We start from the raw sequence: 16,667 nt of genomic DNA, 5'->3' as shown, positions 1-16,667 counted from the left end.
CTGTTTAGCTGCTAGATTGAAGGCACCTCCCAGAGGAACTGAAAGTACTGCCTATTTGGTGGGTTTGTCGTGCATGCAGCAGTTCCAGCAGCAAGCCATCCATCTCCTTCACCAAAAGAAAGGTTTGTTTTCAGAAATTAGATTTCTGCTGTGTTTAATCCCAAATTTGTAACCTTTAAGCACTGTAAATGTAGGTGATTGATAGATTAAATCCAGCTCTTTCTCTGCCTGCTATGGACTATTTAGGAGGGACTGTGGCCGAATCCTTGTCAGTAATGGATGCTGCTTTCTTTGGGAATTTCCCATAAACTGCAGGTATAAAAGGAGTAAATACCTAAATAAATCCACAAGGGTGTCAGCTTTTTTTAAAAAAAAAACAATTTATAAATCCTTCATTACGACTCTCATTTTGTTCTCCTCAAGACACTTTCACAACATCCCATTTACTTAAAAAGCAAAATTTATTCTGGTGATAGCAAACAGTTAACAACTCTGCACTGACTTAGTCAGTACATTCTCTCACACGGACAAAACAAACTAAAAAGATACACATTTTGAAGTACTGTATTATATTTTTCCATCTATAGTACAAATCCTTCCACGAAGCAGCTTACCCTCACTAGAAGTGAAATTTTTATACTGCTCCAAAATTATGTATTTAGATGTGATGCACCAAAAAAAAATCACATGAATGAAAACATCTCAGCAAAATTGAAAGTGTACTTTCAACCATGAGATTATTTCTAATAAAAACAAATTCCAACCAGAATAACGTTTATTTCTAATGGTTAAAAGCTATCAAGGCATAGCAAACATTTTATTTCATCATAACATCTCCTAAAAAAAACCTCCTTTAAACATAAATGGCTAATTCCAACAATTCTACACATTAAATACAACAGTACGAAATAACAAGCTTTTTCTCAAACTAATGATCTCTCCATTGATAACCACAACAACAGGCAAAGCTATGGTTCCCGGTCCTGGTTTAATTTGGTAAACCCAAGCCTGTGTTCCTGATTTTGAGTCATTAATCCTTCACAATCATTTGAGAATGAAAACCCTGTGTGATTAACGATGTGAAGCAGGTGCGTTAGTTGTAGATATTTAAATTCAAACCATTCCAGGACTACCAAAGACAAAATTAAATAAGAGTTTACAATGTCCCAATAAATTGTAAAAGCAAAAATGGGATTCAAATAGCTTTATAAACTGGTAAATATTAACTGTGTGTAAGCTACATCATATTTTAAGCTAAAGGACTCATTTCATAAGTTTCCAAACAGCAGCATTTGATTAGTTTATCTGGCTGCATAAATATTCAAGACATCTCTAAAGCACTGAATTCTTTGAATACTTCACAAATTATATTGCGTGAGATGGCTCACCAGACTTGCAAAAGTACATCTTGTTTTCTCACATTCCATTATGACAATTCTACATTGAGAAATTGCAATAGAACATCAAATGAAAGAGTCACGGAAATGCCATCAACTTAGCAAGAGGTGATGGACTTCCGTAGTTTCTGGTCTGTATGTTTCTCTCTGCTCCACCAAGCCTATCATAACTCTCAGAAAAACTGCAACATACTAAAATCAATAATGCTAAAATTATACCATCAAAAAGGCTATCATCCATTTCATTCAGTTGTCCTAAATGCTGCAATTCACTGGAAGGTCTGATTTGGATAAGTGATTTTCCAGCAATCTGCGACAACTGTCTTTGAAATTTCAATAGTGAGCAACTTCTCCTTGGTAAATGGTATGCATTTTAACAATGCGGTCCAGCAGAAAACTTTTATCCAAATTAACCATGGAACCCAATTGGGAGAACTCTGGATAAGCTGAGGGCACTTCCTATTTCAAAATATAAATACACAGAACACAAGAGACAAGCCTAGAGTCACTTTACCAAAACGTTTTGATAAAGTTACATTATAGTTTGTACTGGATTTAACATAGAGGTATCAAATAATGGAACCTAAGCAAACTGTAAAAATGTCCTTTTCTTCTACTTATGAATGATTTGGCTGGAATAATTTCCCACATTAGCTTAAGTTCCAATATTTTAAATAAAATCTTTAGCAAGCAAAATCTAAAGCTTTAAAGTGCTTCAGCATATTCCACATAAATACAAAGATATTTATAGATCTATAAATTTTGATTTTCATATTAACTGTGATAAATTAAATACAATAAACCGTTTTCCCCTCAGTGGCCCTTTACCTTGGCAACAGCCCACCCATCGAAGAACCAATCAATTCCAAATATTTTCTACAAGACTGGCAGTTTTGTTTAAGTATTTGCATCTCAGTACTAAAATTTACACTTTATAAGAACATAAGAAATAGGAGCAGGAGTAGGCCAATCGGCTCCTCGAGCCTGCTCCGCCATTCAATAAGATCATGGCTGATCTGATCCTATCCTCAAATCTAAGTTCATGTCCAATTTCCTGCCCGCTCCCCGTAACCCCTAATTCCCTTTACTTATAGGAAACTGTCTATTTCTGTTTTAAATTTATTTAATGATGTAGCTTCCACAGCTTCCTGGGGCAGCAAATTCTACAGACCTACTACCCTCTGAGTGAAGAAGTTTCTCCTCATCTCAGTTTTGAAAGAGCAGCCCCTTATTCTAAGATTATGCCCCCTAGTTCTAGTTTCACCCATCCTTGGGAACATCCTTACCGCATCCACCCAATCAAGCCCCTTCACAATCTTCTATGTTTCATTTTACACTTTTACACTTTTTTACAATTTTACACTTGATCATTTTCTTTGATGAAGCGTAGTCGCTGACACTTGTCAAGTGAAAAATCTTAGGCCAATTCAGGAGAAATAATCTAGGAAATTCCTCTCCACCCTTCAAAAGTGATCAAAATGAATTGCAGGTATATCACCCAATACCCTACCTACCTTTTGAGCACTGTGATATCAGCCACAGCAAGGAACCTATCCTGCTCCATTTTGAATGTCTGGAGCAAAATCACACTCACTGCACCAACCAGCAACTTGTCCCAAAAGTCAATGACACAAAACTTATGTAACTGATATGCATGTCCTATGTCCTCCCTAATCTATCTAATTTAAGTAGTCTATCCACATTAGGGCCCCTCCATAATTTTAAAGCCCTCATGGCCCTCCTCTAAACATTTTCCAAGACCTCTAATTCACACATCATGTGAAGTGACCAAAAATGGATAGAGTGTTCTAGATGAGGCCTAACCAAAGTCTTACACAAGGACAATATAATGGTTTTTGTTTTTTATTGAATTGCTCTGGTAATACGTCTTAACACTCCACTTGCTTTTGCTATAAGCTCGCGGCACTGGTGGTGAACCTCTAGAGATTCACGTACTATAACACCCAAGTCACTTTCCTACTCAACAGACCTTAGTTCGGAACCCTGTGGGGTAGACACTTGGTCGGCTTTATCGCCATCCACGTGTATGAAGCTTTCACCATCGTTGGAACTGCATGGACTTTCCGTAGTATCAAGGAAGGTCCTAGCCAGACTGAAAAGTCATAAATTCAACTTTGCACTGCGTCTGCTTTAAAGTTACCTTCGTGGTTACTAAATAACCACACGTGAACAGTTCCTCTGTTGCCAAATCCTTCCCCCGTATAAATCGGCATATTCAGCAACAAAGGTTATTAATCGAGCACAAGATTTCTTGGTTTCAATGAACACAAAAGAGTTGTCAATGAAATGTTACTTTTCCTGAAACAAGAGAGCCAGCTTGAACCAATTCCTAAAGCGTTACAATTTGTATTTTGCATCCAATGAGAATTTTTCTACTGAATTATAAGAGTTGCTGAGGCACACAAAGTCAGCTGAATTGGTGCTTTCATGACTAAAGTTAGTTTTATATTAATACTTTGTTTCCAAGTTCAACCACCCTAGTTTGTTCCTAAATGTTTATGAAGTTTAGTGGGGTGGATCCACTAATAGCCCACATCTCTTCCTGCCATTGTTTCAAAGTTTATAGTTAACTATTTAAAATCTATGTTCCAATCAATTTGGACTTGGTATCTTCTGCATGAATGTAATTTTTATTAAATGTTTATTAAAAGTGTTATCATGTTTCTTGTACAAAATGACAGAACAGTTGGTTTGCAACAATTAATTCAGAGGGATACATTATTTTTGTAACAAGTACAATATAAACCTGATCTATACAATCAAAATAACAAAAAGTTGTTTAGAACCAGACATGCATTTAACAGAATGTACCAGTATAAAGTATATCTGAGTACTAAACACCTGCACCCCCCCAACCCCACCACCAAAAACCTGAAAATAAAACTAGGACCTGCAAACAAGGTGAGCGTCAACATTACATTGGCCTTTTCTTTCCAACTCTTGGTCTGCCACTTTGTTCTCTCAAACACATGGTTTGCTACACTCTCCTCTCGAATGTACAGGTATGATTAATAGAGTGTATATTAAAAAAATCTTGCAACATATCTATACAAATCAATTTGAATGATATAGCCATACGTAGCAAAGAAGAGTGGCGATTAATGTAAAGGAAAATAACAATGGTTTTTGTAAGCATAGCATAAATAAAAGACAAAGAATGGGAATTTTGTACTTGAGAATGAAGGAATGGCAGAGATGCTTAACACATATTTTGCCTCAATTTCTGCAAAGGAAGGTGTCAATGGGGCTGGAAGAGTGTCTGAGGAGGGTGTAGAAGAGTCACTACTGGAAATAAATATTCAGTAATGAAAGACTGCTTGCAGTGGTTGGCAAATTAATAACAGAGGCATAGACTCAGGATCATCACTGGAAGATGAAAGTGAAAGGCTAGAAGAAATGTTTTCACAGAGGGTTATAAGAATGTGGGTTGCTTTACAATAAATAGGTACTGAAGCAGAAAGTCTATAAATTTAAAAATAAATCAGTAAGTATTTCATAATAAAGAATATAAACAGAAAGGGTCAGGAAATCAGATCACAGTAGATAGCTCCAGTTGAAGCACTAACACTGGCACAGACATCTTAGGCAAAATTGCCTCCTTTGGTGCTGTAATTTCTCAGAATTTTTGCTCTCTTACTCCACTCTTTACCCTGCTCGTTATTCTCCTCTGCACTGCCAGCCAGCTTGTATGTCAGCCCAGAGACACTCAGGGCTGACTGTCAGGGACTGAGTTGGGCAAGCAAGCAGTACTTGGAGGGCAGGTGAGAGCAGACAGACCAGGAACAACTTGGGTCAGGTCGGCAGGAGACTTTAACAGCTTGGCCAATGTCATTCCCCCAGTCAACCCTGACCAACCAGAGCCCTTTCCACTTGTACTTTTCCCCTCAGCTGTTTGCACTTTCAGCTCCTTTACTGTACAACAGCTGATGAGAAAATTGTATATAGGGATGGACTTGGGCAGGTATGACCGAATGGGCCGGGTCGGGTCGAGTTACAAGGAATTACAGGAAAGGATTCATTTACGTTTAGGCAAACTGATATCTGGTGTTTTAACTATTCCTCATTTCATTCAATCATTCATTCATTTTTGCCTTAGAGGTGTGGTACCTTTGAAAGGCATAATGAAACAGATGCACAGTGGATGCAAGACTTAATTATGTGGACTAATCAATCTCCCATGGTACTGCACACACTGGATGTCCAAACCAGCTGTAATCTTCAGGTGAAGGAGAGTTAAAGGGCAGTGAATAATTGGACCAGGACATTCAAATGCAATCCAGTTGCCATTTTAGAGTCATATTTTGTCCTTATTTTTATATAGTACTTGGACTTTATATTATTTATAGCTAAATAGCATAACATGTGACAACTTGAGAAGCAAAGAAGTGCTACAGCATGCTATGGTGAGACATACCTCCCGTCCTCAGTGATATATTTCCTTTCTCCCAATTTATACTACAATTAAATAAAGCTGTCAATTATCCAAAGGATCTAACGCATTCTCTCTCTCAAAATAAAAAGGGACTACAGTGGATGTTTGATAGATTATTGATTTGAATTCCTTATTAATAGCAACAGCACGAGAGGTTAGAAACCTAGGTTCACAGAAAATTGCCAGCCTTTTCAATGCACAAAAGCTCATAATCTAGACAAGTTGCCTGCACTGACAATGATGAGACATGCATTTAAAATTAGTAAATGCGTGGCTGATGGTTTAACCCATTGTGTTCCCAGGTGCAGTTGCAGACAGAAGACAGGTTGTTTGACAGCTGTGTTTGGGATGCCAGACCTGAGAGTGGGGATGGAGCCAATGATTCTTTGACTGACAGCTGTAAGGCCAGAAGTTTCTATTTGTGGATTTATCCAGGGTTGCCTGAGCCCAGATTCAATTTTATGTTGAGACATAACTCAGAAGAAGTGTGTTGGTTATTTTAACGCATCAAGAAGGATAGCGAGGTTTGTAAATGACCATAAATACATTGTTTATATTGAAAACTGTTCAATTACCTGTTCTATCCTTGTTGGTTTACAGCCTGAGCTCTGATCTGCTAGAATGCATATTGAATCCAACCACTGAAGATGAGAATCATGTGGCGGGTCACATGGACCTTTCGATTAAGCCAGGATAATGACATGGGTTCTCTGTTCAACCCCAGAATCCCACTTTTATTTACCTAGATATTAGCCAGGTAAAGACACACTTCAGATCATAGGGGCCCAAAGCATGGGGGTGATCAGTGATTCTGAACCAGAGTAGAATATCTAGTGTAAAACCCAAAACCTTAACAATAAGCAAGAGGGATTATATCAAAATTTGCTAATAGCACCAAATTAGGGAGCATGACAAGCTGTGAGGAAAAATGCAAGGTATTGCAGGAAGACATAGAAAGGCTAGCAGAGCAGAGATAGGTGATTGATGCAGTTCCACACAGATAAATGTGAAGTAATACATTTTGGACAAAAGAATAATGAAAGGAAGTACACCTTTAACAGAGCAGAGAAACAGAAAAATCTAGGGGATCACATATGTGGATTTTAAAAAGATAGATATGCAGATAGAAAAGGCAAAGGGAATTTGCGTTTTGATTATTAAAAAAAGGCAATGATGGTGAATTGCTAAAAGACAATGGTTAGGCCACAAGTGGAGCAGTGTGAGAAGTTCCGTTACTGCTTTGCTTTTATATTCTATACCTCTTAGAATTCCATTAGCTTTATTCCAGCCTTATGCTGCCTTTAATGTCCTGTGAACCAGGATCCCAAATCCATCTGCTGTTTCACAGCACCAAGCCTACTTCCATTCGGAATATAATCATTGCTGTTATTTTTACCAAAATGTGTCACTTCACACTTACTGATATTGAATTCCATCTGCCACTTTTTAGCCCATTTCACCATCTTATCAGTATTCTTTTGTAGTTTCCCTTGTTTGTCTATTTTGGAATGAGCCTTTGTATGGTATGGTATTTATCAATGATGATAGAGTGGATTGTGAACTGAGTCGGAACTTGAGAAATTGGTGAGAGTGGGAATTAGGTGTAGAGGAGGTACTAAATCTTTTTAAAAAGCAAAATAAACCAAAACAGACTAAAAAGTAATTATCTATAACTAAATATAGACTAAGATATGGCACAGCAGGTTATGAGTCTGGACTGCAGTAAGTGGGAGTTAGTGGACAGCAAGAATGTCCCGAGCGTACATATTTGCAGTGGATGTCTCTGCCTCAAAGCTCTACAGCTCAGAGTCATTGAGCTGAAGTGCGAGTTTGACACACTTCGACACGTAAGGGAGGGGGAGGAGTATCTGGACAATTTGCTTCGGACTTCAGTCACACCTCGTAGCAAGGTACAGGATCAGAAGGAGTGGTGACCGATAGTGTGCAGAGTAAAGGGAATCCAAACGAAATGGAGAATGAGGACCCGTAGAAAATGATCCTATCCAACAGGTACAATGTAGTTGCTATCTATGAGGATAAGGATCATGATCATTGGAAGGGGATCCAGAATGCTAACCATGCACCTTGGAGTAAAAGGCTGTCCAAAGGGAAGAGGAGGAAGAGAAGCATGATGTGGTAATTGTAGGGGATTCAATAATTAGGGGGACAGATACCATTCTTTGTAAGCAGGATCGAGAGTCCTACATGGTATGTTGCCTCTTTGTGCCAGGGTGAGGGACATCTCGAACCAGCTTGAAAGAATATTGGAGAGGGAGGGGGAGGGGAGGATCCAGTCGTTGTGGTCCATGTCGGGACCAACAACATAGGAAAGTAAGCAAGAAGTCCTGTTCTGAGAGTACCAGGAGCTAAATTAAAATACAGGACCTCAAGAGTTATAATCTCTGAATTATTATCCGAGCCACATGCAAATTGGCATAGGGATAAGATTAGGGAGGCCAAAGGAGTGGTGTGGGAAAGAGGGGTTCCGTTTCATGGGACACTGGTAATCCAGTACTAGGACAGGAAGGAACTGCATCATTGGGACGGGATCCACCTGAACCAGGCTGAGACCAGGTCCTAGCAGAAAGGATAAAAAGGGCAATCACACAAGGACTTTAAACTAGTAAATTGGGGGGAGGAGGGGCTCAGGTGGAGAAGGTAGCATAAATAATAATTCTAGAACAAACAAGAGAGTAGAGTAATAGTCAGAAATTATGCTTTAGGCACTACAGGTAAAGGGGAAACTAAAAGATGTAAAGTAATTAAATCAGGAGTGCGTGAGAAAAACAACATTACAGCAGGACAGGTTAGAGTTTATGGCCCAAATAAGCGTTCTTTATGCAAACGCACAAAGTATAAGGAACAAACTGAATGAATTACAGGCGCAAATTCAACTTAGAGGGTACGACATTGTAGTCATTACTGAGACATGTCTGGAAGATGGTTAGGACTGGAATATACCAGGTTATAAGGTCTACAGGAAGGATAGGGAAACTGGTGGGGAGAGGAGTGGCCTTAGTGATTAAGGATGAAATTACTTCAATGATAAGAGGGAAAATAACAAGAGGTAAGCAGGCAGTGGAGACTGTATGGGTAGAATTAAGAAATAGAAGAGGATTTAAGACTGTACTAGGAGCAAAGGCAGAGTGATTTTAACTTTCATATAGACTGGGATAAGCAGATGAGCTCATGTCAGAAAGTTAACGAATTTCTTGGGTGTGTTCAGGACAGCTTTCTGCAACAATATGCCAGAGAACCAACATGGGGGCAGGCCATATTAGATTTAATAATGAGCAATGAGCAATGATCCAGATTTAGTTAACAGCCTAACGGTATGTGAACATTTATCCAATAGCGAAAATAACATGATCGATTTCAACGTTGTGTTTGAAAGTGAGAAACCCATAACAGCTACTAAGATTCTAAACTTAGGTAAGGCCGACTTCAACAGGATCAGATAGAGACTGTTCACAGTAAATTGGGTAAATCTGTTAATGGGTAAAACGACAGATGATCAGTGGGAGGTGTTCAAAAAAAGAATTAAACGTGATACAGACCAGTTTATACCCCTAAAGGGCAAGGGCTCTACTTGATAAAAGAAAAACAGCCAGGACAACAAAAGAGATAAGGGACAATATAAAACTAAAAGAAAAAGCAAACAAAAATACAAAAAAATAGCACAGATCCAGGTGACTCGGAGAGATACAAAAAACAGCAAAGGGTGACAAAACAGATAGTAAGGGCTACAAAAAGGGAATGTGAGAAGAAACTTGGAAGGGATATCAAAATCAATACAATTTTTTTTTACAAGATTAGGAAAAAGAGGGAGGTTAAGAGCAATGTGGGACCCTTAAAAACTGATGATATTGTAAATAAAAATAAGGAAATAGCATCAGTATTTACAGTAGAGGTAACAGATAGCATGCCAGACACCCCAAGGAAACTAATATAGAACCAGGGACAGGAACAGGGACTCACCATAATTAACGTAAGCAAATTAACAGTAATGAAGAAAATAACGGGACTAAAGGGTGACAAATCCCCAGGACCAGATGGTTTCCATCCTCGGGTTGTATAGGAAGTAGGTGAGAACATTGCAGATGCTCTAACTATAATCCTCCAAAGTTCTCTCGATTCAGGAACCGTTCCTTTAGATTGGAAAATTGCACGTCACTCTGCTATTTAAGAAAGGTGAGAAAGAGAAACCAGAGAATTATAGACCAGTTAGCCTAACATCTGTTGTCGGGAAATTAGTAGAGTCTATAATCAAAGATCGAGTGACTGAACACCTTGAAAATTTTCAGCCGATCAAAGAGAGCCAGCATGGATTTGTAAAGGGTGTCATGCCTGACGAACCTGATTGAATTTTTTTGAAGAGGTGACTAAAGTAGTGGACAGGGAATGTCAATGGATGTTGTTTATATGGACTTCCAGAAGGCATGCGATAAAGTCCAGCATAAGAGTTAGCTAAAATTGAAGCTCATGGATTAGAGGGCAAATTATTGATCTGGTTAAGAAATTGGCTGACCAGCTGGAGACAGATAGTCGGGATAATGGGCAGGTACTCAAATTGACAGGATGCACCTAGTGGTGTCCCACAGGGATCTGTGTTGGAGCTTCAACTATTCACTGTATTTATTAACGACTTAGAAAGCCACAAATCCAAGTTTGCCGATGACACAAAGATAGGCAGCATTGTAGGCAGTGTAGATGCATAAAATTAGATATATTAATAGATTAAGTGAACAGGCAAAACTGTGGCAAATGGATTTCAATGTAGGCAAGTATGAGGTCATCCACTTTGGACCTAAAAAGGATAGATCAGAGTACTTTCTAAATAGTGAAAAGCTCAAAACAGTGGAGGTCCAAAGAGACTTAGGGGCCCATGTACATACATCATTAAAATGTCATGACAGATACAGAAAATAATCAAAAAAGCTAACTGAATGCTGGCTTTTATATCTGGAGGACTAGAGTACAAGCGGGTGGAAGTTATGTGACAGCTATACAAAGCCCTGGTTAGGCTATGCCTGGAATACTGTGTTCAGTTCTGGGCACCGCAACTTAGGAAGTATATATTGGTCTGGGAGGGAATGCAGTGTAGATCTACTAGAATGAATCTCCAAGGGCTAAATTATGAGGTGAGATTACACAAACTAGGGTTGTACTCCCTGGAATTTAGAAGATTACATGGTGTTTTGATCTAACTTTTCAAGCTATTAAGGGGAACTGATAGGGTAGATAGAGAGAAACTATTTCCGCTGGTTGGGGAATCTAGGACTGGGGGAGATAGCCTAAAAATTAGAGCCAGGACGTTCAGGAGTGAAGTTAGGAACTTTGGAAAACTCTTCCGCAAACAGCAGTTGATGCTAGCTCAATTGTTAATTTTAAATCTGAGATTGATAGATTTTTGATAACCAAAGGTATTAAGGGACCTGGAGTTAGGCCACAGATCAGCCATGATCTCACTGAATGGCAGAACAGGCGTGAGGGGCTAAATGGCCTACTCCTGTTGCTACATTCCTATTCTAACGCAGGCCTGACCAAGTTCTTGTAAAAGGACGAAATAGTATGCTTTGTCTTCTTGTTAAGTGACCTATAAATGCACCCCAACACCCTAGTCGCTCTCGCTATCGCTTCATGGCATTGCTCATGAACCTTTTGAGATCTATGCACTAGAATGCCCAGATCGCTTTCTTTCTCCACCTGCTTTAGCCCTTTTCCATGAAGGGTGCATGTTTGGTCAGCATTCACTCTGCCCACATATATAACACTGCACTTTTCTAAGTTAAATATCATTTACTAGTCACAAGCCTAATCGCCCAATCAAGTTCCGCCTGAACCAGTCAAGCATCATCTATAGTCATGATACTCGCACAAATCTTAGTGTCATCTGCAAACTTGCAGTTCGTGCTCCCTGCGTAGAAGCAGACCGTTTGTAGCAGTTGAGGGGTCAAGAACAAGGGGACATAGACACAAGATTGAATATGAATTTTAAAAGGGAGGGCAGGAGAAATTGATTGAGAGTTGTGAGGCTGCGGATGTCACTTCCAGGGTTAGCAGTTAAAATCACAGAATGATCCAGCACAGCAGGCCGCCATTAGGCCCATCGTGCTCGTGCTGGTTCTTTGAAAGATCTATTCAATTAATCTCACTTCCCTGTCCTTTCCCCATAGCACTGCAAAGTATTCCCCTTCAAGTATTTAGAATCAAAGAACCATAGAAAGGTTACAGCACGGAAGGGAGCCATTCGGCCCATCGAGACTGTGCCAGATTGCAAGAGCAATCCAGTTAGTCCCACTCCCCCGCCCTATCCCTGCAGCCCAGCAATTTTTTTCCCTTCAAGTATTTATCCAATTCTCTTTTGATCCTAACCACTCGCTATGTAAAAAAAAGTTTTTCCTCATGTCACCTTTGGTTCTTTTGCCAATCACTTTAAATCTATGTCCTCTGGTTCTTGACACTTCCACGAACGGGAACAGTCTCTCTCTATCTACTCCGTCTAGACACTTCATGATTTGGAATATCTCCATCAAATCTCCTCTCAACCTTCTCTGTTCAAAGGAGAACAACCCCAGCTTCTCCAGTCTATCCACGTAACTAAAGTCCCTCACGCCTGGAATCATTCCAGTAAATCTTTTCTGCACCCTCTCCAAGGCCTTCACATCCTTCCTAAAGTGCGGAGCCCAGAACTGGACATAATACTCTAATTGTGGCCGAACCAGTGTTTTATAAAGGTTCATGACTTCCTTGTTTTTGTACTCTATACCTCTATTTATAAAGACCAGGATCCTGTATGCTTTTTTAACCGCTTTCTAAATCTGCCCTACCACCTTCAACGATTTGTGTACATATACCCCCAGGTCTCTCTGTTCCTGTACCCCTTTTAGAATTGTGCCTTCCAATTTATATTGCCTCTTCTCATTCTTCCTACTGAAATGTATGACTTAGCATTTTTCTACATTAAATTTCATCTGCCACAGGTCCGCACATGCCACCAGCCTATCTATATTCTCTTGAAGTCTATCACTATCCTCCTCACTGTTCACTACGCTTCCAAGTTTTGTGTCATCTGCAAATTTGGAAATTGTGCCCTGTACACCCAAGTCCAAGTCATTAATATATATCAAGAAAAGTAGTGGTCCTAGTATCAACCCCTGGAGAACAACACTGTACACCTCCCTGCAGTCCAAAAAACAACCGCTCACCACTACTCTCTGTTTCCTGTAACTGAGCCAATTCTCAATCCATGCTGCCACTGCCCCTTTTATTCCATGGGCGTCAATTTTGATGACAAGTCTATTATGCGGCACTTCATCAAACACCTTTTGAAAATCCATATACATCACATCAACTGCATTGCCCTCATCAATCCTCTCTGCTACTTCATCAAAAAACTCAAAGTTAGTTAATTACGATTTGCCTTTAAAAAAATCCATGCTGGTTTTCCCTAATCAATCCACACTTGTCCAAGTGACAGTTAATTCTGTCCCAGATTATCGTTTCTAAAAGTTTCCCCACCACCGAGGTTAAACTGACTGGCCTGTAGTTGCTGGGTTTAGCTTTACACCCTTTTTTGAACAAGGGTGTAACATTTGCAATTCTTCAGGCCTTTGGCACCATCCTTGTATCTAAGGATGTTTGGTAGATTATGGCCAGTACCTCCACAATTTCCTCCCTTACTTCCCTCAGCAACCTAGGATACATCCCATCTGGACTTTACGTACAGCTAGCCTTTCTAATACCTCCTCTATCAATTTTTAGCACATCCAGTATCTTAACTGCATCTTCCTTTACTGAGACTCTGGCAGCCATCTTCTTCCTTGGTAAAGACAGATGCAAAGTACTCCTCTTACTACCTGTTTACATGCCTATAGAAGACTTTTGGATTCCATTTTATGTTGGCAGCCAGTCTATTCTCATACTCTCTCTTTGCCCCTCTTATTTCCTTTTTCACTTCCCCTCTGAACTTTCTATATTCTGCCTGGTTCTCACTTGTGTTATTAACCTGACATCTGTCATACGCCCCTTTTTTCTGATTTATCTTACTCTCTTTCTCTTTTGTCATCCAGGGAGCTCGGCTTTAGTTGCCCTACCTTTCTCCTGCGTGGGAATGTACCTAGACTGTACACGAATCATCTCCTCCATAAATGCCGCCCATTGTTCAATTATAGTTTTGCCTGCCAATCTTAATTCCAATTTACCCGGGCCAGACCTGTTCTCATCCCACTAAAATTGGCCCTCCTCCAATTGAGTATTTTTACATTAGAGCGGTCCATGTCCTTTTTCATAGCTATTCCAAACCTTATGATACTATGATCGCTGTTCTCTAAATGTTCCCCCATTGACACTTGGGGCATTTGGCCCGCCTCATTCCCCAGAACCAAATCCAGCATTGCCTCCTTCCTCGTTGGGCTGGAAACATACTGGTCAAGAAAGTATTCCTAAACACACTTCAAAAATTCCTCCCCCTCTTTGCTCCTTATATTACTATCCTAGTCTATTAGGATTGTTGTAGTCCCCTGTTATGACTACTCTATAGTTCTTGCACCTCTCTAATTTCCCTGCAAATTTGCTCCTCTATATCCTTCCCACTAGTTGGTGACCTATAGAATACTCCCAGTAGTGCAATGGCACCTCTATTGTTTCTTAACTTTAACCAAATAGATTCTGCCTTTGACCCATCCAGGGCATCGTTTCTCTCCAGCACTGCAATATTCTCCTCAATCAGTACTGCCAACCACCACTCCTTTCTTTCCTTCCCGATATTTCCTGAACACCTTGTATCCATGAATATTTAGAACCCAATCCTGCCCTTTTTTGAGCCAGGTCTCCATTATTGCCACATCATCATATTCCCATGTGGCTATTTGAGCCTGCAGCTCACCAACTTTGTTTACCACGCTTCGTGCATTTACACACATGCACTGTAAACTAATTTTTGATTTTCTTGCACTCTCTCTTAGATCCCACCTAATACCGGACTATTTCTTGCTCTAGTGCTATCTTTCTCTCCCAATTCTTTGTGCACCTTGTTTTTCCTTTCCAATGCTACATCCTGGTGCCCACCGCCCTGCCAAATTAGTTTAAACCCCCCCCCCCACCCCAACAGCACTAGCAAACCTCCCTGTGAGGACATTGGTCCCAGCTCCGTTGAGGTGCAACCTGTCCAGCCTGTACAGGTCCCACCTCCCCCCAGAACTGGTCCCAATGCCCCAGGAATCTAAAGCCCTCCCTCCTGCGCCATCTCTCTAGCCACGGATTCATTTGCTCTATCCTACTATTTCTATACTTGCTAGCACGTGGCACCGGGAGTAATCCGGAGGTCCTGCTTGTTACTCTTTTTCTAACTCCTTAAAATCTGCCTACCTATGTCGTTGGTACCGTTGTGAACCACAACCTCTGGCTGTTCAGCCTCCCCCTCCAGAATGTTCTGCAGCCGCTCAATGACATCCTTGACCTTGGCACCAGGGAGGCAACATACCATCCTGCAGTCACATCTACGGCCACTGAAAAACCGGTCTGTTCCTCTAACTATAGAATCCCCTATCACTATTGCTCTTCTGACCTTTCTCCTCCCACCGTGTACAGCTGAGCCACCCATGGTGCCGTGGTCTTGGCTCTGGGTGCACTCCCCAGCTAGGGGAACCCTCTCCCTCACCAGTATTCGGAACTGAATACTGATGAGAGCGAGATACACTTCGGGGTCCCCTGCACTACCTGCCTGATCCTTCTTGCCTGTCCGGCCGTCACCCAGTCCCTCACTGCCTGCACTCTCTTAAGCTGCGGGGCGACCACCTCCTGAAACGTGCTATCCACGAAACAATCAGCCTCGCGAATGCACTGTAGTGACGCCAGCTGTTGCTCAAGCTCCGAAACCCAGAGCTCGTGCTCCTCCAGCGTACGACAATTCCTGCACCCATGGTTGTCCAGGATACAGGAAGCATCCTGGAGTTCCCATATGTGCATTCAACGGGTCTGAGTTGCCCGGCCATGCCTTTATTTATTAGATTTACTAAACTTAACAGAAATACACTAAAGACACAAAAAAAAAAATGCACTCACCAGAATTATCCAATTCCCTTTTGGAAGCCATTACTGCATCTGCTTCCACCGCTATTTTAGGCAGTGCATTCCAGATCATAACAACTCGCTGCGTAAAAATAAATGCCCTCATGTTGCCACTGGTTCTTTTGCCAAATACCTTAAATCTGTGTCCTCTGATTACCGACCCTTCCGCCACTGCAAACAGTTTCTCCTTATTCACTCTATCGAAACCCTTCATTATTTTGAACACCTCTATTAAATCTCCCCTTAACCTTCTCTGCTCTGAGAACTCCTCCAGCTTCTCTAGTCTCTCCATGTAGCTGAAGTCCCGCATCCCTGGTACCATTCTAGTAAATCTCCTCTGCACCCTCTCCAAGACCTTGTCGTTCTTCCTAAAGTGTCCTGCCCAGAATTAGACAAAATACTCCAGCTTAGGCCTAACCACTGATTCATAAAGGTTTAGCATAATTTCCTTGCTTTTGTACTCTAGGCCTCTGTTTATAAAGCCAAAGATCCCATATATTTTTTTTTAAAAACAGCCTTGTCAACTTGTCCTGCCACCTTCAAAGATTTGTACATCCACAGGTCTCTGTTCCTGTGCCCCCTTTATAATTGTACCATATAGTTTATATTGCCTTTCCTCATTCTTCATACCAAAATGCATCAATTCACATTTCTCTGCATTAAATTTCATCTGCCACGTCTGCCAATTTCACCAGTCTGTCTATATCCTCCTGAAGTCGGTTACTATCCTCCTCACTGTTTACTAA

The 16,667-nt window shown here is 40.6% G+C and overlaps 1 protein-coding gene and 1 long non-coding RNA gene across 2 annotated transcripts in view; one reads left to right on the top strand and one right to left on the bottom strand.

Annotated features, from left to right (window-relative positions):
• mcc (MCC regulator of WNT signaling pathway) overlaps window positions 1-16,667 on the bottom strand; it is a 257,268-nt gene that overhangs the window by 191,037 nt on the left and 49,564 nt on the right. The gene's annotated exons all lie outside the window — the stretch shown is intronic.
• LOC137320945 (uncharacterized) overlaps window positions 47-16,667 on the top strand; it is a 44,156-nt gene continuing 27,535 nt past the window's right edge. Inside the window, exons 1-2 of the long non-coding RNA XR_010962681.1 lie at window positions 47-122; window positions 6,153-6,374. This is a non-coding gene — a long non-coding RNA (uncharacterized lncRNA). The remainder of the gene's footprint in view (window positions 123-6,152; window positions 6,375-16,667) is intronic.

Source organism: Heptranchias perlo, chromosome 4 (genome assembly GCF_035084215.1).
Source record: "Heptranchias perlo isolate sHepPer1 chromosome 4, sHepPer1.hap1, whole genome shotgun sequence".
Taxonomy (NCBI): Eukaryota; Metazoa; Chordata; class Chondrichthyes; order Hexanchiformes; family Hexanchidae; genus Heptranchias; species Heptranchias perlo.
Note: the sequence above shows the minus strand (reverse complement) of the source record. Positions and strands in the feature narration are given on the sequence as shown.